The following is a 21,484-nucleotide window of genomic DNA, read 5'->3' as shown; positions in this document are numbered from 1 at the left end:
ACCTTCGGAATCTATAACTAGTGTCACAGGAATGGTTCAAAACATAGACAGTAAGAAGAGTCAGTATTCTTGTACTTAAGTCGGCATTGCGATTTTTCTATTTAATTCCGATGCAATTTCTGTGTTTCATCGACAATAAGAAGGTCGGAGGGATACAGTAAACCTGAAGTGAAGCATCGGAATCTATAACTAGTGTCACAGGAATGGTTCAAAACATAGTCAGTAAGAAGAGTCAGTCTTTTTGTACTTAAGTCGGCATTATGCCTTTTGTATTTAATTCCGATGCAATTTCTGTTTTTCATCGTCAATAAGAAGGTCCAAGGGAAACAGTAAACCTGAAGTGAAGCATCGGAATCTATAACTAGTGTCACAGGAATGGTTCAAAACATAGTCAGTAAAAAGAGTCGTCTTCATGTACTTAAGTCGGCATTTTGCCTTTTGTATTTAATCCCGATGCAATTTCTGTGTTTCATCGTCATTAAGAAGGTCCAAGGGATACAGTGAACCTGAAGTGAAGTATCGGAATCTATAACTAGTGTCACAGGAATGGTTCAAAACATAGTCTGTAAGAAGAGTCAGTGTTCATGTACTTAAGTCGGCATTGTGCCTTTTGTATTTAATTCCGATGCAATTTCTGTGTTTCATCGTCAACAGGATGACCATAGGGATACAGTAAACCTGATGTGATGCATCGGAATCTATTACTAGTGTCTCAGGAAAGGTTCAAAACATAGACAGTAAGAAGAGTCAGTATTCTTGTACTTAAGTCGGCATTGTGATTTTTCTATTTAATTCCGATGCAATTTCTGTGTTTCATCGTAAATAAGAAGGTCGGAGGGATACAGTAAACCTGAAGTGAAGCATCGGAATCTATAACTAGTGTCACAGGAACGGTCAAAACATAGTCAGTAAGAAGAGTCAGTTTTTTTGTACTTAAGTCGGCATTATGTCTTTTGTATTTAATTCTGATGCAATTTCTGTGTTTCATCATCAATAAGAAGGTCCAAGGGATACAGTAAACCTGAAGTGAAGCATCGGAATCTATAACTAGTGTCACAGGAATTGTTGAAAACATAGTCAGTAAGAAGAGTCAGTCTTCTTGTACTTAAGTCGGCACATTTGCCTAATCTACTTAATTCCGATGCAATTTCAGTGTTTCATCGTCAATAAGAAGGTCCAAGGGATACAGTAACCTGGAGTGAAGCATCGGAATCTATAACTAGTGTCAATGGAATGGTTCAAAACATAGACAGTAAGACGAGTCAGTCTTCTTGTACTTAAGTCTGCATTGAGCCTTTTGGGTTTAATTCCGGTTCAATTTCTGTGTTTCATCGTCAATAAGAAGGTCAGACGGATACAGTAAACCTGAAGGAAAGCATCGGAATCCATAACTAGTGTCACAGGAATGGTTCAAAACATAGTCAGTAAGAAGAGTCAGTGTTCATGTACTTAAGTCGGCATTGTGCCTTTTGTATTTAATTCCGATGCAATTTCTGTGTTTCAACGTCAACGAGATGATAATAGGGATACAGTAACCCTGAAGTGAAGCATCGGAATCTATAACTAGTGTCACAGAAATGGTTCAAAACATAGTCAGTAAGAAGAGTCAGTCTACTTGTACTTAAGTCGGCATTGTGCCTTTTGTATTTAATTCCGATGCAATTTCTGTGTTTCATCGTCAATAAGAAGGTCAGAGGGATACAGTAAACCTGTAGTGAAGCATCGGAATCTATAACTTGTGTCACAGAAATGGTTCAAAGCATAGACAGTAAGAAGAGTCAGTCTTCTTGTACTTGAGTCGGCATTGTGCTTTTTGTATTAAATTCCGATGCAATTTCTGTGTTTCAACGTCAATAAGAAGGTCCAAGTGATACAGTATACCTGAAGTCAAGCATCGGAATCTATAACTAGTGGCACAGGATTGGTTCAAAACATAGATAGTAAGAAGAGTCAGTTTTCTTGTACTTAAGTCGGCATTGTGATTTTTCTATTTAATTCCGATGCAATTTCTGTGTTTCATCGTCATTAAGAAGGTCGGAGGTATACAGTAGACCTGAAGTGAAGTATCGGAATCTATAACTAGTGTCACAGGAATGGTTCAAAACAAAGTCAGTAAGAAGAGTGAGTCTTTTTTTACTTAAGTCGCCATTGTGCCTTTCGTATTTAATTCCGATGCAATTTCTGTGTTTAGTCGTCATTAAGAAGGTCCAAGGGATACAGTAAACCTGAAGTGAAGCATCGGAATCTATAACTAGTGTCACAGGAATGGTTCAAAGCATAGTCAGTTAGAAGAGTCAGTCTTTTTGTACTTAAGTCCGCATTATGCCTTTTGTATTTAATTCCCATGCAATTTCTGTTTTTCATCGTCAATAAGAAGGTCCAAGGGAAACAGAAAACCTGTAGTGAAGCCTCGGAATCTATAACTTGTGTCACAGGAATGGTTCAAAGCATAGACAGTAAGAAGAGTCAGTCTTCTTGTACTTGAGTCGGCATTGTGCTTTTTGTATTAAATTCCGATGCAATTTCTGTGTTTCATCGTCAATAAGAAGGTCCAAGAGATACAGTAAACCTGAAGTCAAGCATCGGAATCTATAACTAGTGTCAATGGAATGGTTCAAAACATAGACAGTAAGAAGAGTCAGTCTTCTTGTATTTAAGTCGGCATTGAGCCTTTTGGGTTTAATTCCGGTGCAATTTCTGTGTTTCATCGTCAATAAGAAGGTCAGACGGATACAGTAAACCTGAAGGAAAGCATCGGAATCTATAACTAGTGTCACAGGAATGGTTCAAAACATAGTCAGTAAGAAGAGTCAGTCTTCTTGTACTTAAGTCGGCATTATGCCTTTTGTATTTAATTCCAATGCAATTTCTGTGTTTCGTCGTCATTAAGAAGGTCCAAGGGATACAGTAAACCTGAAGTGAAGCATCGGAATCTATAACTAGTGTTACAGGAATGGTTCAAAACATAGTCAGTAAGAAGAGTCAGTGTTCATGTACTTAAGTCGGCATTGTGCCTTTTGTATTTAATTCCGATGCAATTTCTGTGTTTCATCGTCAACAAGATGATCATAGGGATACAGTAACCCTGAAGTGAAGCATCGGAATCTATAACTAGTGTCACAGAAATGGTTCAAAACATAGTCAGTAAGAAGAGTCAGTCTACTTGTACTTAAGTCGGCATTGTGCCTTTTGTATTTAATTCGGATGCAATTTCTGTGTTTCATCGTCAATAAGAAGATCAGAGGGATACAGTAAACCTGTAGTGAAGCATCGGAATCTATAACTTGTGTCACAGGAATGGTTCAAAGCATAGACAGTAAGAAGAGTCAGTCTTCTTGTACTTGAGTCGGCATTGTGCTTTTTGTATTAAATTCCGATGCAATTTCTGTGTTTCATCATCAATAAGAAGGTCCAAGTGATACAGTAAACCTGAAGTCAAGCATCGGAATCTATAACTAGTGGCACAGGAATGGTTCAAATCATAGATAGTAAGAAGAGTCAGTTTTCTTGTACTTAAGTCGGCATTGTGATTTTTCTATTTAATTCCGATGCAATTTCTGTGTTTCATCGTCATTATGAAGGTCGGAGGGATACAGTAAACCTGAAGTGAAGTATCGGAATCTATAACTAGTGTCACAGGAATGGTTCAAAACATAGTCAGTAAGAAAAGTCAGTCTACTTGTACTTAAGTGGGCATTGTGCCTTTTGCATTTAATTCCGATGACATTTCTGTTTTTCATCGTCAATAAGAAGGACCAAGGGAAACAGTAAACCTGAAGTGAAGCATCGGAATCTATAACTAGTGTCACAGGAATGGTTCAAAACATAGTCACTAAGAAGAGTCAGTCTTCATGTACTTAAGTCGGCATTGTGCCTTTTCTATTTAATTCCGATGCAATTTCTGTGTGTCATCGTCAATAAGATGATCATAGGGATACAGTAACCCTGAACTGAAGCATCGGAATCTATAACTAGTGTCACAGAAATGGTTCAAAACATAGTCAGTAAGAAGAGTCGGTCTTCTTGTACTTAAGTCGGCATTGTGCCTTTTGTATTTAGTTCCGATGCAATTTCTGTGTTTCTTCGTCAATAAGAAGGTCCAAGGGATACAGTAAACGTGAAGTTATGCATCGGAATCTGTAACTAGTGTCTCAGGAAAGGTTCAAAACATAGACAGTAAGAAGAGTCATTATTCTTGTACTTAAGTCGGCATTGCGATTTTTCTATTTAATTCCGATGCAATATCTGTGTTTCCTCGTCAATAAGAAGGTCGGAGGGATACAGTAAACCTGAAGTGAAGCATCGGAATCTATAACTAGTGTCACAGGAATGGTTCAAAACATAGTCAGTAAGAAGAGTCAGTCTTTTTGTACTTAAGTCGGCATTATGCCTTTTGTATTTAATTCCGATGCAATTACTGTTTTTCATCGTCAATAAGAAGGTCCAAGGTAAACAGTAAACCTGAAGTGAAGCATCGGAATCTATAACTAGTGTCACAGGAATGGGTCAAAACATAGTCAGTAAGAAGAGTCGGTCATCATGTACTTAAGTCGGCATTATGCCTTTTGTATTTAATTCCGGTGCAATTTCTGTGTTTCATCGTCAATAAGAAGGTCAGAGGGATACAGTAAACCTGAAGTCAAGCATCGGAATCTATAACTAGTGGCACAGGAATGGTTCAAAACATAGATAGTAAGAAGAGTCAGTTTTCTTGTACTTAAGTGGGCATTGTGATTTTTCTATTTAATTCCGATGCAATTTCTGTGTTTCATCGTCAAAATGAAGGTCAGAACGATACAGTGAACCTGAAGTGAAGCATCGGAATCTATAACTAGTGTCACAGGAATGGTTCAAAACATAGTCAGTAAGAAGAGTGAGTCTTTTTGTACTTAAGTCGGCATTGTGCCTTTCGTATTTAATTCCGATGCAATTTCTGTGTTTCGTCGTCATTAAGAAGGTCCAAGGGATACAGTTAACCTGAAGTGAATGATCGGAATCTATAACTAGTGTCACAGGAATGGTTCAAAACATAGTCAGTAAGAAGAGTCAGTGTTCATGTACTTAAGTCGGCATTGTGCCTTTTGTATTTAATGCCGATGCAATTTCTGTGTTTCATCGTCAATAAGAAGGTCAGAGGGATACAGTAAACCTGTAGTGAAGCATCGGAATCTATAACTTGTGTCACAGGAATGGTTCAAAGCATAGACAGTAAGAAGAGTCAGTCTTCTTGTACTTGAGTCGGCATTGTGCTTTTTGTATTAAATTCCGATGCAATGTCTGTGTTTCATCATCAATAAGAAGGTCCAAGTGATACAGTAAACCTGAAGTCAAGCATCGGAATCTATAACTAGTGTCACAGGAATGGTGCAAAACATAGACAGTAAGAAGAGTCAGTATTCTTGTACTTAAGTCGGCATTGTGATTTTTCTATTTAATTCCGATGCAATTTCTGTGTTTCATCGTCAATAAGAAGGTCGGAGGGATACAGTAAACCTGAAGTGAAGCATCGGAATCTATAACTAGTGTCACAGGAATGGTTCAAAACATAGTCTGTAAGAAGAGTCAGTCTTTTTGTACTTAAGTCGGCATTATGCCTTTTGTATTTAATTCCCATGCAATTTCTGTTTTTCATCGTCAATAAGAAGGTCCAAGGGAAACAGTAAACCTGAAGTGAAGCATCGGAATCTATAACTAGTGTCACAGGAATGGTTCAAAACATAGTCAGTAAAAAGAGTCGGTCTTCATGTACTTAAGTCGGCATTGTGCCTTTTGTATTTAATCCCGATGCAATTTCTGTGTTTCATCGTCATTAAGAAGGTCCAAGGGATACAGTGAACCTGAAGTGAAGTATCGAAATCTATAACTAGTGTCAAAGGAATGGTTCAAAACATAGATTGTAAGAAGAGTCAGTTTTCTTTTACTTAAGTCGGCATTGTGAATTTTCTATTTAATTCCGATGCAATTTCTGTGTTTCATCGTCAATAAGAAGGTCAGAACGATACAGTAAACCTGAAGTGAAGCATCGGAATCTATAACTAGTGTCACAGGAATGGTTCAAAACATAGTCAGTAAGAAGAGTGAGTCTTTTTGTACTTAAGTCGGCATTGTGCCTTTCGTATTTAATTCCGATGCAATTTCTGTGTTTCGTCGTCATTAAGAAGGTCCAAGGGATACAGTTAACCTGAAGTGAAGCATCGGAATCTATAACTAGTGTCACAGGAATGGTTCAAAACATAGTCAGTAAGAAGAGTCAGTGTTCATGTACATAAGTCGGCATTGTGCCTTTTGTATTTAATTCCGATGCAATTTCTGTGTTTCGTCGTCAACAAGATGATCATAGGGATACAGTAACCATGAAGTGAGGCATCGGAATCTATAACTAGTGTCACAGAAATGGTTCAAAACATAGTCAGTAAGAAGAGTCAGTCTACTTGTACTTAAGTCGGCATTGTGCCTTTTGTATTTAATGCCGATGCAATTTCTGTGTTTCATCGTCAATAAGAAGGTCAGAGGGATACAGTAAACCTGTAGTGAAGCATCGGAATCTATAACTTGTGTCACAGGAATGGTTCAAAGCATAGACAGTAAGAACAGTCAGTCTTCTTGTACTTGAGTCGGCATTGTGCTTTTTGTATTAAATTCCGATGCAATGTCTGTGTTTCATCGTCAATAAGAAGGTCCAAGTGATACAGTAAACCTGAAGTCAAGCATCGGAATCTATAACTAGTGTCACAGGAATGGTGCAAAACACAGACAGTAAGAAGAGTCAGTATTCTTGTACTTAAGTCGGCATTGTGATTTTTCTATTTAATTCCGATGCAATTTCTGTGTTTCATCGTCAATTAGAAGGTCGGAGGGATACAGTAAACCTGAAGTGAAGCATCGGAATCTATAACTAGTGTCACAGGAATGGTTCAAAACATAGTCAGTAAGAAGAGTCAGTCCTTTTGTACTTAAGTCGGCATTATGCCTTTTGTATTGAATTCCCATGCAATTTCTGTTTTTCATCGTCAATAAGAAGGTCCAAGGGAAACAGTAAACCTGAAGTGAAGCATCGGAATCTATAACTAGTGTCACAGGAATGGTTCAAAACATAGTCAGTAAAAAGAGTCGGTCTTCATGTACTTAAGTCGGCATTGTGCCTTTTGTATTTAATCCCGATGCAATTTCTGTGTTTCATCGTCATTAAGAAGGTCCAAGGGATACAGTGAACCTGAAGTGAAGTATCGAAATCTATAACTAGTGTCACAGGAATGGTTCAAAACATAGTCAGTAAGAAGAGTCGGTCTTCTTGTACTTAAGTCGGCATTGTGCCTTTTGTATTTAATTCCGATGCAATTTCTGTGTTTCTATGTCAATAAGAAGGTCCAAGGGATACAGTAAACCTGAAGTCATGCATCGGAATCTTTAACTAGTGTCTCAGGAATGGTTCAAAACATAGACAGTAAGAAGAGTCAGTATTCTTGTACTTAAGTCGGCATTGTGATTTTTCTATTTAATTCCGATGCAATATCTGTGTTTCATCGTCAATAAGAAGGTCAGAGGGATACAGTAAACCTGAAGTGAAGCATCGGAATCTATAACTAGTGTCACAGGAATGGTTCAAAACATAGTAAGTAAGAAGAGTCAGGCTTTTTGTACTTAAGTCGGCATTTTGCCTTTTGTATTTAATTCCGATGTAATTTCTGTGTTACATCGTCAATAAGAAGGTCCAAATGATACAGTAAACCTGAAGTGAAGCATCGGAATCTATAACTAGTGTCACAGGAATGGATCAAAACATAGACAGTAAGAAGAGTCTATCTTCTTGTACTTAGGTCGGTATTGTGCCTTTTGGATTTAATTTCGATGCAATTTCTGTGTTTCATTGTCAATAAGGTCAGAGGGATACAGTAAACCTGAAGTCAAGCATCGGATTCTATAACTAGTGTCACAGGAATGGTTCAAAACATAGACAGTAGGAAGAGTCAGTCTTCTTGTACTTAAGTCAGCATTTTGCCTTTTGTATTTAATTCCGATGCAATTTCTGTGTTTCATCGTCAACAAGAAGGTCAGAGGGATACAACAAACCTGAAGTGAAGCATCGGAATCTATAACTAGTGTCACAGGAATGGTTCAAAGCATATTCTGTAAGAAGAGTCAGTCTGCTTGTCCTTAAGTCGGTTTTGTGCCTTTTGTATTTAATTCCGATGCAATTTCTGTGTTTCATCGTCAATAAGAAGGTGCAAGGGATACAGTAAACCTGGAGTGTAGCATGGGAATCTATAACTAGTGTCACAGAAATGGTTCAAAGCATAGACAGTAAGAAGAGTCAGTCTTCATGTACTTAAGTCTTCATTGTGCCTTTTGTATTTAATTCCGATGCAATTTCTGTGTTTCATCGTCAATAAGAAAGTTCAAGGGATACACTAAACCTGAAGTTAAGCATCGGAATCTATAACTAGTGTCACAGGAATGGTTCAAAACATAGTCAGTAAGAAGAGTCAGCCTTCTTGTACTTAAGTCACATTGTACATTTTCTATTTAATTCCGATGCAACTTTAGTGTTTCATCGTCAATAAGAAGGTCCAAGGGATACAGTAAACCTCGAGTGAAGCATCGGAATCTATAACTAGTGTCACAGGAATGGTTCAAATCATAGACAGTAGGAAGAGTAACTGTTCTTGTACTTAAGTCGGCATTGTGCCATTTGTATTTAATTCTCATGCAATTTCTGTGTTTCATCGTCAATAAGAAGGTCCAAGGGATACAGTAAACCTGAAGTGAAGCATCGGAATCTATAACTAGTGTCACAGGAATGGTTCAAAAGATAGACAGTAAGAAGAGTCAGCCTTCTTGTACTTAAGTCGGCATTGTGCCTTTTGTATTTAATTCCGATGCAATTTCTGTGATTCATCGTCAATAAGATGGTCAGAGGGATACAGTAAACCTGAAGTGAAGCATCGGAATTTATAACTAGTGTCACAGGAATGGTTCAAACCATAGTCAGTAAGAAGAGTCGGTCTCCGTGTACTTAAGTCGGCATTGTGCCTTTTGTATTTAATTCCGGTGCAATTTCTGTGTTTCGTCGTCAATACGAAGGTCAGATGCATACAGTAAATCTGAAGTGAAGCATCGGAATCTATTACTAGTGTCACCGGAATGGTTCAAAACATAGTCAGTAAGAAGATTCAGTCTTCCTGTCCTTAAGTCGGCATTGTGCCTATTGTATTTAATTCCTATGCAATTTCTGTGTTTCATCGTCAATAAGAATGTCCAAGGGACACAGTAAACCTGGAGTGAAGCATTGGATTCTACAATTAGTGTCACAGGAATGGTTCAAAGCATAGACAGTAAGAAGATACTGTCCTCTTGTACTTAAGTTGGCATTGTGCCTTTTGTATTTAATTACGATGCAAATTCTGTGTTTCATCGTCAATAAGAAGGTCCAAGGGATACAGTAAACCTGAAGTGAACCATCGGAATCTATAACTAGTGTCACAGGATTGGTTCAAAATGTAGACAGTAAGAAGAGTCAGTCTTCTTGTACCTAAGTCGGCATTATGCCTCTTGTATTTAATTCCGATGCAATTTCTGTGTTTCATCGTCAATAAGAAGGTCAGAGGGATACAGTAACCCTGAAGTGAAGCATCGGAATCTATAACTAGTGTCACAGAAATGGTTCAAAACATAGTCAGTAAGAAGAGTCACTCTTCTTGTACTTAAGTTGGTTTTGTGCATTTTGTATTTAATTCCTATGCCATTTCTGTGTTTCATCGTCAATACGAAAGTCAGAGGGATACAGTAAACCTGATGCCAAGCTTCGGAATCTATAAATAGTGTCACAGGAATGGTTCAAAACATAGACAGAAAGAAGAGTCAGTCTTCTTGTACTTAAGTCGGCATTGTGCCTTTTCTATTTAATTCCGATGCAATTTCTGTGTTTCATCGGCAATAAGAAGGTTAGAGGGAACAGTAAACCTGAAGTGAAGCATCGGAATCTATAACTAGTGTCACAGGAATGTTTGAAAACGTTGTCAGTAAGAAGAGTCAGTCTTCTTGTCCTTAAGTCGGCATTGTGCCTTTTGTATTTAATTCCTATGCAATTTCTGTGTTTCATCGTCAATAAGAAGGTCCAAGGGATACAGTAAACCTGGAGTGAAGCATCGGAATCTATAACTAGTGTCACAGGAATGGTTCAAGACATAGACAGTAAGAAGATACGGTCTTATTGTACTTAAGTTGGCATTGTGCCTTTTGTAGTTAATTCCCATGCAATTTCTGTGTTTCATCGTCAATAAGAAGGTTCAAGGGATGCACTAAACCTGAAGTGAAGCATCGGAATCTATGACTAGTGTCACAGGAATGGTTCAAAACATTGTCAGTAAGAAGAGTCAGCCTTCTTGTACTTAAGTCGCATTGTGAATTTTCTATTTTATTCCGATGCAACTTTAGTGTTTCATCGTCAATAAGAAGGTCCAAGGGATACAGTAAACCTGAAGTGAAACATCGGAATCTATAACTAGTGTCACAGGAATGGTTCAAAACATAGTCAGTAAAAAGAGTCAGTCTTTTTGTACTTAAGTCAGCATTATGCCTTTTGTATTTAATTCCGATGCAATTTCTGTTTTTCGTCGTCAATAAGAAGGTCCAAGGGAAACAGTGAACCTGGAGTGAAGCATCGGAGTCTATAACTAGTGTCAATCGAATGGTTCAAAAGATAGACAGTAAGAAGAGTCAGTCTTCTTGTACTTGAGTCGACATTGTGCTTTTTGTATTAAATTCCGATGCAATTTCTGTGTTTCAGCGTCTATAAGAAGGTCAGAGGGATACAGTAAACCTGAAGGCAAGCATCGGAAGCTATAACTAGTGGCACAGGAATGGTTCAAAACATAGACAGTAAGAAGAGTCAGTTTTCTTGTACTTAAGTCGGCATTGTGATTTTTCTATTTAATTCCGATGCAATTTCTGTGTTTCATCGTCAATAAGAAGGTCGGAACGATACAGTAAAACTGAAGTGAAGCATCGGAATCTATAACTAGTGTCACAGGAATGGTTCAAAACATAGTCAGTAAGAAGAGTCAGCCTTTTTGTACTTAAGTCGGCATTGTGCCTTTCGTATTTAATTCCGATGCAATTTCTGTGTTTCGTCGTCATTAAGAAGGTCCAAGGGCAAACATAGTCAGTGAGAAGAGTCAGTGTTCATGTACTTAAGTCGGCATTGTGTCTTTTGTATTTAATTCCGATGCAATTTCTGTGTTTCATCGTCAACAAGATGATCATAGGGATACAGAAACCCTGAAGTGAAGCATCGGAATCTATAACTAGTGTCGCAGAAATGGTTCAAAACATAGTCAGTAAGAAGAGTCAGTCTTCTTGTACTTAAACCGGCATTGTGCCTTTTGTATTTAATTCCGATGCAATATCTGTGTTTCATCGTCAATAAGAAGGTCAGAGGGATACAGTAAACCTGTAGTGAAGCATCGGAATCTATAACTTGTGTCACAGGAATGGTTCAAAGCATAGACAGTAAGAAGAGTCAGTTTTCTTGTACTTGAGTCGGCATTGTGCTATTTGTATTAAATTCCGATGCAATTTCTGTGTTTCATCGTCAATAAGAAGGTCCAGGTGATACAGTAAACCTGAAGTCTAGCATCGGAATCTATAACTAGTGTCACAGGAATGGTTCAAAACATACACCGTAAGAAGAGTCAGTATTCTTGTACTTAAGTCGGCATTGTGATTTTTCTATTTAATTCCGACGCAATTTCTGTGTTTCATCGTCAATAAGAAGGTCAGTGGGATACAGTAAACCTGAAGTGAAGCATCGGAATCTATAACTAGTGTCACAGGAATGGTTCAAAACATAGTCAGTAAGAAGTGTCAGTCTTTTTGTACTTAAGTCGGCATTATGCCTTTTGTATTTAATTCCGATGCAATTTCTGTTTTTTATCGTCAATAAGAAGGTCCAAGGGAAACAGTAAACCTGAAGTGAAGCATCGGAATCTATAACTAGTGTCACAGGAATGGTTCAAAACATAGTCAGTAAAAAGAGTGGGTCTTCATGTACTTAAGTCGGCATTGTGCCTTTTGTATTTAATCCCGATGCAATTTCTGTGTTTCATCGTCATTAAGTAGGTCCAAGGGATACAGTGAACCTGAAGTGAAGTATCGAAATCTATAACTAGTGTCACAGGAATGGTTCAAAACATAGTCAGTAAGAAGAGTCGGTCTTCTTGTACTTAAGTCGGCATTGTGCCTTTTGTATTTAATTCCGATGCAATTTCTGTGTTTCTTCGTCAATAAGAAGGTCCAAGGGATACAGTAAACCTGAAGTCATGCATCGGAATCTTTAACTAGTGTCTCAGGAATGGTTCAAAACATAGACAGTAAGAAGAGTCAGTATTCTTGTACTTAAGTCGGCATTGTGATTTTTCTATTTAATTCCGATGCAATATCTGTGTTTCATCGTCAATAAGAAGGTCAGAGGGATACAGTAAACCTGAAGTGAAGCATCGGAATCTATAACTAGTGTCACAGGAATGGTTCAAAACATAGTAAGTAAGAAGAGTCAGGCTTTTTGTACTTAAGTCGGCATTGTGCCTTTTGTATTTAATTCCGATGTAATTTCTGTGTTACATCGTCAATAAGAAGGTCCAAATGATACAGTAAACCTGAAGTGAAGCATCGGAATCTATAACTAGTGTCACAGGAATGGATCAAAACATAGACAGTAAGAAGAATCTATCTTCTTGTACTTAGGTCGGTATTGTGCCTTTTGGATTTAATTTCGATGCAATTTCTGTGTATCATTGTCAATAAGGTCAGAGGGATACAGTAAACCTGAAGTCAAGCATCGGATTCTATAACTAGTGTCACAGGAATGGTTCAAAACATAGACAGTAGGAAGAGTCAGTCTTCTTGTACTTAGGTCAGCATTTTGCCTTTTGTATTTAATTCCGATGCAATTTCTGTGTTTCATCGTCAACAAGAAAGTCAGAGGGATACAACAAACCTGAAGTGAAGCATCGGAATCTATAACTAGTGTCACAGGAATGGTTCAAAGCATATTCAGTAAGAAGAGTCAGTCTGCTTGTCCTTAAGTCGGTTTTGTGCCTTTTGTATTTAATTCCGATGCAATTTCTGTGTTTCATCGTCAATAAGAAGGTGCAAGGGATACAGTAAACCTGGAGTGTAGCATCGGAATCTATAACTAGTGTCACAGAAATGGTTCAAAGCATAGACAGTAAGAAGAGTTAGTCTTCATGTACTTAAGTCTTCATTGTGCCTTTTGTATTTAATTCCGATGCAATTTCTGTGTTTCATCGTCAATAAGAAGGTTCAAGGGATACACTAAACCTGAAGTTAAGCATCGGAATCTATAACTAGTGTCACAGGAATGGTTGAAATCATAGTCAGTAAGAAGAGTCAGCCTTCTTGTAATTAAGTCACATTGTACATTTTCTATTTAATTCCGATGCAACTTTAGTGTTTCATCGTCAATAAGAAGGTCCAAGGGATACGGTAAACCTGGAGTGAAGCATCGGAATCTATAACTAGTGTCACAGGAATGGTTCAAATCATAGACAGTAGGAAAAGTAACTGTTCTTGTACTTAAGTTGGCATTGTGCCATTTGTATTTAATTCTCATGCAATTTCTGTGTTTCATCGTCAATAAGAAGGTCCAAGGGATACAGTAAACCTGAAGTGAAGCATCGGAATCTATAACTAGTGTCACAGGAATGGTTCAAAAGATAGACAGTAAGAAGAGTCAGCCTTCTTGTACTTAAGTCGGCATTGTGCCTTTTGTATTTAATTCCGATGCAATTTCTGTGATTCATCGTCAATAAGATGGTTAGAGGGATACAGTAAACGTGAAGTGAAGCATCGGAATTTATAACTAGTGTCACAGGAATGGTTCAAACCATAGTCAGTAAGAAGAGTCGGTCTCTGTGTACTTAAGTCGGCATTGTGCCTTTTGTATTTAATTCCGGTGCAATTTCTGTGTTTCGTCGTCAATACGAAGGTCAGATGCATACAGTAAACCTGAAGTGAAGTATCGGAATCTATTAATAGTGTCACAGGAATGGTTCAAAACATAGTCAGTAAGAAGATTCAGTCTTCCTGTCCTTAAGTCGGCATTGTGCCTATTGTATTTAATTCCTATGCAATTTCTGTGTTTCATCGTCAATAAGAATGTCCAAGGGACACAGTAAACCTGGAGTGAAGCATTGGATTCTACAATTAGTGTCACAGGAATGGTTCAAAGCATAGACAGTAAGAAGATACTGTCCTCTTGTACTTAAGTTGGCATTGTGCCTTTTGTATTTAATTACGATGCAAATTCTGTGTTTCATCGTCAATAAGAAGGTCCAAGGGATACAGTAAACCTGAAGTGAACCATCGGAATCTATAACTAGTGTCACAGGATTGGTTCAAAATGTAGACAGTAAGAAGAGTCAGTCTTCTTGTACCTAAGTCGGCATTATGCCTCTTGTATTTAATTCCGATGCAATTTCTGTGTTTCATCGTCAATAAGAAGGTCAGAGGGATACAGTAACCCTGAAGTGAAGCATCGGAATCTATAACTAGTGTCACAGAAATGGTTCAAAACATAGTCAGTAAGAAGAGTCACTCTTCTTGTATTTAAGTTGGTTTTGTGCCTTTTGTATTTAATTCCTATGCCATTTCTGTGTTTCATCGTCAATACGAAAGTCAGAGGGACACAGTAAACCTGATGTCAAGCTTCGGAATCTATAAATAGTGTCACAGGAATGGTTCAATACATAGACAGAAAGAAGAGTCAGTCTTCTTGTACTTAAGTCGGCATTGTGCCTTTTCTATTTAAATCCGATGCAATTTCTGTGTTTCATCGGCAATAAGAAGGTTAGAGGGAACAGTAAACCTGAAGTGAAGCATCGGAATCTATAACTAGTGTCACAGGAATGTTTGAAAACGTTGTCAGTAAGAAGAGTCAGTCTTCTTGTCCTTAAGTCGGCATTGTGCCTTTTGTATTTAATTCCTATGCAATTTCTGTGTTTCATCGTCAATAAGAAGGTCCAAGGGATACAGTAAACCTGGAGTGAAGCATCGGAATCTATAACTAGTGTCACAGGAATGGTTCAAGACATAGACAGTAAGAAGATACGGTCTTATTGTACTTAAGTTGGCATTGTGCCTTTTGTAGTTAATTCCCATGCAATTTCTGTGTTTCATCGTCAATAAGAAGGTTCAAGGGATGCACTAAACCTGAAGTGAAGCATCGGAATCTATGACTAGTGTCACAGGAATGGTTCAAAACATTGTCAGTAAGAAGAGTCAGCGTTCTTGTACTTAAGTCGCATTGTGAATTTTCTATTTTATTCCGATGCAACTTTAGTGTTTCATCGTCAATAAGAAGGTCCAAGGGATACAGTAAACCTGAAGTGAAACATCGGAATCTATAACTAGTGTCACAGGAATGGTTCAAAACATAGTCAGTAAAAAGAGTCAGTCTTTTTGTACTTAAGTCAGCATTATGCCTTTTGTATTTAATTCCGATGCAATTTCTGTTTTTCGTCGTCAATAAGAAGTTCCAAGGGAAACAGTGAACCTGGAGTGAAGCATCGGAGTCTATAACTAGTGTCAATGGAATGGTTCAAAAGATAGACAGTAAGAAGAGTCAGTCTTCTTGTACTTGAGTCGACATTGTGCTTTTTGTATTAAATTCCGATGCAATTTCTGTGTTTCAGCGTCAATAAGAAGGTCAGAGGGATACAGTAAACCTGAAGTCAAGCATCGGAATCTATAACTAGTGGCACAGGAATGGTTCAAAACATAAACAGTAAGAAGAGTCAGTTTTCTTGTACTTAAGTCGGCATTGTGATTTTTCTATTTAATTCCGATGCAATTTCTGTGTTTCATCGTCAATAAGAAGGTCAGAACGATACAGTAAAACTGTAGTGAAGCATCGGAATCTATAACTAGTGTCACAGGAATGGTTCAAAACATAGTCAGTAAGAAGAGTCAGTCTTTTTGTACTTAAGTCGGCATTGTGCCTTTCGTATTTAATTCCGATGCAATTTCTGTGTTTCGTCGTCATTAAGAAGGTCCAAGGGCAAACATAGTCAGTGAGAAGAGTCAGTGTTCATGTACTTAAGTCGGCATTGTGTCTTTTGTATTTAATTCCGATGCAATTTCTGTGTTTCATCGTCAACAAGATGATCATAGGGATACAGTAACCCTGAAGTGAAGCATCGGAATCTATAACTAGTGTCGCAGAAATGGTTCAAAACATAGTCAGTAAGAAGAGTCAGTCTTCTTGTACTTAAACCGGCATTGTGCCTTTTGTATTTAATTCCGATGCAATATCTGTGTTTCATCGTCAATAAGAAGGTCAGAGGGATACAGTAAACCTGTAGTGAAGCATCGGAATCTATAACTAGTGTCACAGAAATGGTTCAAAACATAGTCAGTAGAATGAGTCGGTCTTCATGTACTTAAGTCGGCATTGTGATCTTTGTATTTAATTCCGATGCAATTTCTGTGTTTCATCGTCAATAAGAAGGTCCAAGGGATACAGTAAACCTGAAGCCATGCATCGGAATCTATAACTAGTGTCACAGAAATGGTTCAAAACATAGTCAGTAGAATGAGTCGGTCTTCATGTACTTAAGTCGGCATTGTGATTTTTGTATTTAATTCCGATGCAATTTCTGTGTTTCATCGTCAACAAGAAGGTCCAAGGGATACAGTAAACCTGAAGCCATGCATCGGTATCTATAACTAGTGTCTCAGGAATGGTTCAAAACATAGACAGTAAGAAGAGTCAGCCTTCTTGTACTTAAGTCGCATTGTGTATTTTCTATTTAATTCCGATGGAACTTTAGTGTTTCATCGTCAATAAGAAGGTCCAAGGGATACAGTAAACCTGGAGTGAAGCAACGGAATCCATAACTAGTGTCAATGGAATGGTTCAAAACATAGACAGTAAGAGGAGTCAGTCTTCTTGTACTTAAGTCGGCATTGTGCCTTTTGTATTTAATTCCGGTGTAATTTCTGTGTTTCATCGTCAATAAGAAGGTCTGAGGGATACAGTAAACCTGAAGTGAAACATCGGAATCTATAACTAGTGTCACAGGAATGGTTCAAATCATAGTCAGTAAGAAGAGACAGTCTTTTTGTGTTTAAATTGGCATTATGCCTTTTGTATTTAATTCCGATGCAATTTCTGTTTTTCATCGTCAATAAGAAAGTCCAAGGGAAACAGTAAACCTGGTGTGAAGCATCGGAGTCTATAACTAGTGTCAATGGAATGGTTCGAAGGATAGACAGTAAGAAGAGTCAGTCTTCTTGTGCTTGAGTCGTCATTGTGCTTTTTGTATTAAACTCCGATGCAATTTCTGTGTTTGATCGTCAATAAGAAGGTCAGAGGGACACAGTAAACCTGAAGTCAAGCACCGGAATCTATAACTAGTGGTACAGGATTGGTTCAAAACATAGACAGTAAGAAGAGTCAGTTTTCTTGTACTTAAGTCGGCACTGTGATTTTTCTGTTTAATTCCGATGTAATTTCTGTGTTTCATGGTCAATAAGAAGGTCAGAACGATACAGTAAACCTGAAGTGAAGCATCGGAATCTATAACTAGTGTCACAGGAATGGTTCAAAACATAGTCAGTAAGAAGAGTCAGTCTTCTTGTACTTAAGTCGGCATTGTGCCTTTTGTATATAATTCCGATGCAATTTCTGTGTTTCATCGTCAATAAGAAGGTCAGAGGGATACAGTAAACCTGTAGTGAAGCATCGGAATCTATAACTTGTGTCACAGGAATGGTTCAAAGCATAGACAGTAAGAAGAGTCAGTCTTCTTGTACTTGAGTCGGCATTGTGCTTTTTGTATTAAATTCCGATGCAATTTCTGTGTTTCATCGTCAATAAGAAGTTCCAAGGGATACAGTAAACCTGAAGTGAAGCATCGGAATCTATAACTAGTGTCACAGGAATGGTTCAAAACATAGACAGTAAGAAGAGTCTATCTTCTTGTACTTAAGTCGGTATTGTGCCTTTTGGATTTAATTCCGATGCTAATTCTGTGTTTCATCGTCAATAAGGTCAGAGGGATACAGTAAACCTGAAGTGAAGCATCGGATTCTATAACTAGTGTCACAGGAATGGTTCAAAACATAGACAGTAGGAAGAGTCAGTCTTATTGTACTTAAGTCGGCAATTTGCCTTTTGTATTTAATTCCGATGCAAGTTCTGTGTTTCATCGTAAATAAGAAGGTCAGAGGGATGCAGTAACCTGAAGTGAAGCATCGGAATCTATATCTAGTGTCACAGGAATGGTTCAAAGCACAGTCAGTAAGAAGAGTCAGTCTGCTTGTTCTTAAGTCGGTTTTGTGCCTTTGGTATTTAATTCCGATGTAATTTCTGTGTTTCATCGTCAATCAGAAGGTCCAAATGATACAGTAAACCTGAAGTGAAGCATCGGAATCTATAACTAGTGTCACAGGAATGGATCAAAACATAGACAGTAAGAAGAGTCTATCTTCTTGTACTTAAGTCGGTATTGTGCCTTCTGGATTTAATTCCGATGCTAAATCTGTGTTTCATCCTCAATAAGGTCAGAGGGATACAGTAAACCTGAAGTGAAGCATCGGATTCTATAACTAGTGTCACAGGAATGGTTCAAAACATAGACAGTAGGAAGAGTCAGTCTTATTGTACTTAAGTCGGCATTTTGCCTTTTGTATTTAATTCTGATGCAAGTTCTGTGTTTCATCGTAAATAAGAAGGTCAGAGGGATGCAGTAACCTGAAGTGAAGCATCGGAATCTATATCTAGTGTCACAGGAATGGTTCAAAGCACAGTCAGTAAGAAGAGTCAGTCTGCTTGTTCTTAAGTCGGTTTTGTGCCTTTTGTATTTAATTCCGATGTAATTTCTGTGTTTCATCGTCAATAAGAAGGTCCAAGGGATACAGTAAACCTGGAGTGTAGCATCGGAATCTATAACTAGTGTCACAGAAATGGTTCAAAACATAGACAGTAAGAAGAGTCAGACTTCATGTACTTAAGTCGGCATTGTGCCTTTTGTATTTATTTCCGATGCAATTTCTGTGTTTCATCGGCAATAAGAAGGTTCAAGGGATACACTAAACCTGAAGTGAAGCATCGGAATCTATAACTAGTGTCACAGGAATGGTTCAAAACATAGTCAGTAAGAAGAGTCAGCCTTCTTGTACTTAAGTCGCATTGTGCATTTTGTATTTAATTCCGATGTGACTTTAGTGTTTCATCGTCAATAAGAAGGTCCAAGGGATACAGTAAACCTAGAGTGAAGCATCGGAAACTATAACAAGTGTCAATGGAATGGTTCAAAACATAGACAGTAAGAAGAGTCAGTCTTCATGTACTTAAGTCGGCATTGTGCCTTTTGTATTTAATTCCGGTGTAATTTCTGTGTTTCATCGTCAATAAGAAGGTCAGAGGGGTACAGTAAATCTGAAGTGAAGCATCGGAATCTATAACTAGTGTCACAGGAATGGTTCAAACATAGTGAGTAAGAAGAGTCAGTCTTCTTGTCCTTAAGTCGGCCTTGTGCCTTTTGTATTTAATTCCGATACAATTTCTGTGTTTCATCGTCAATAAGAAGGTCGAAGGGATACAGTAAACCTGGAGTGAAGCATCGGAATCTATAACTAGTGTCACAGGAATGGTTCAAAGCATAGACAGTAAGAAGATACTGTCTTCTTGTACTTAAGTTGGCATTGTGCCTTTTGTATTTAATTACGATGCAAATTCTGTGTTTCATCGTCAATAAGAAGGTCCAAGGGATACAGTAAACCTGAAGTGAAGCATCGGAATCTATAACTAGTGTCCCAGGATTGGTTCAAAACGTAGACAGTAAGAAGAGTCAGTCTTCTTGTACCTAAGTCGGCATTATGCCTCTTGTATTTAATTCAGATGCAATTTCTGTGTTTCATCGTCAATAAGAAGGTCAGAGGGATACAGTAACCCTGAAGTGAAGCATCGGAATCTATAACTACTGTCACAGAAATGGTTCAAAACATAGTCAGTAAGAAGAGTCACTCTTCTTGTACTTAAGTCGGCTTTGTGCCTTGTGTATTTAATTCCGATGACATTTCTGTGTTTCATCGTCAATAAGAAAGTCAGAGGGATACAGTAAACCTGAAGTCAAGCATCGGAATCTATAAATAGTGTCACAGGGATGGTTCAAAACATAGACAGAAAGAAGAGTCAGTCTTCTTGTACTTAAGTCGGCATTGTGCCTTTTCTATTTAATTCCGATGCAATTTCTGTGTTTCATCCGCAATAAGAAGGTTAGAGGGAACAGTAAACCTGAAGTGAAGCATCGGAATCTATAACTAGTGTCACAGGAATGTTTGAAAACGTAGTCAGTAAGAAGAGTCAGTCTTCTTGTCCTTAAGTCGGCATTGTGCCTTTTGTATTTAATTCCTATGCAATTTCTGTGTTTCATCGTCAATAAGAAGGTCCAAGGGCTACAGTAAACCTGGAGTGAAGCATCGGAAACTATAACTAGTGTCACAGGAATGGTTCAAAACATAGACAGTAAGAAGATACGGTCTTCTTGTACTTAAGTGTGCATTGTGCCTTTTGTATTTAATTCCGATGCAATTTCTGTGTTTCATCGTCAATAAGAAGCTTCAAGGGATACACTAAACCTGAAGTGAAGCATCGGAATCTATAACTAGTGTCACAGGAATGGTTCAAAACATAGTCAGTAAGAAGAGTCAGCATTCTTGTACTTAAGTCGCATTGTGCATTTTCTATTTAATTCCGATGCAACTTTAGTGTTTCATCGTTCATAAGAAGGTCCAAGGGATACAGTAAACCTACAGTGAAGCATCGGAATCTCTAACTAGTGTCAATGGAATGGTTCAAAACATAGACAGTAAGAAGAGTCAGTCTTCTTGTACTTAAGTCGGCATTGTGCCTTTTGTATTTAATTCCGATGCAATTTCTGTGTTTCATCGTCAATAAGAAGGTCAGAGGTATACAGTAACCCTGAAGTGAAGCATCGGAATCTATAACTAGTTCACAGAAATGGTTCAAAACGTAGTCAGGAAAAAGAGTCACTCTTCTTGTACTTAAGTCGGCTTTGTGGCTTTTGAATTTAATTCCGATGCCATCTCTGTGTTTCATCGTCAATAAGAAAGTCAGAGGGATACAGTAAACCTGAAGTCAAGAATCGCAATCTATAACTAGTGTCACAGGAATGGTTCAAACATAGACAGAAAGAAGAGTCAGTCTTCTTGTACTTAAGTCGGCATTGTGCCTTTTGTATTAATTCCTATGCAATTTCTGTATTTCATCGTCAATAAGAAGGTCCAAGGGATACAGTAAACCTGGAGTGAAGCATCGGAATCTATAACTAGTGTCACAGGAATGTTTCAAAACATAGACAGTAAGAAGACACGGTCATCTTGTACTTAAGTTGGCATTGTGCCTTTTGTATTTAATTCCGATGCAATTTCTGTGTTTCAT

Source organism: Schistocerca serialis, chromosome 8, assembly GCF_023864345.2.
Source record: "Schistocerca serialis cubense isolate TAMUIC-IGC-003099 chromosome 8, iqSchSeri2.2, whole genome shotgun sequence".
Taxonomy (NCBI): Eukaryota; Metazoa; Arthropoda; class Insecta; order Orthoptera; family Acrididae; genus Schistocerca; species Schistocerca serialis.
Note: the sequence above shows the minus strand (reverse complement) of the source record.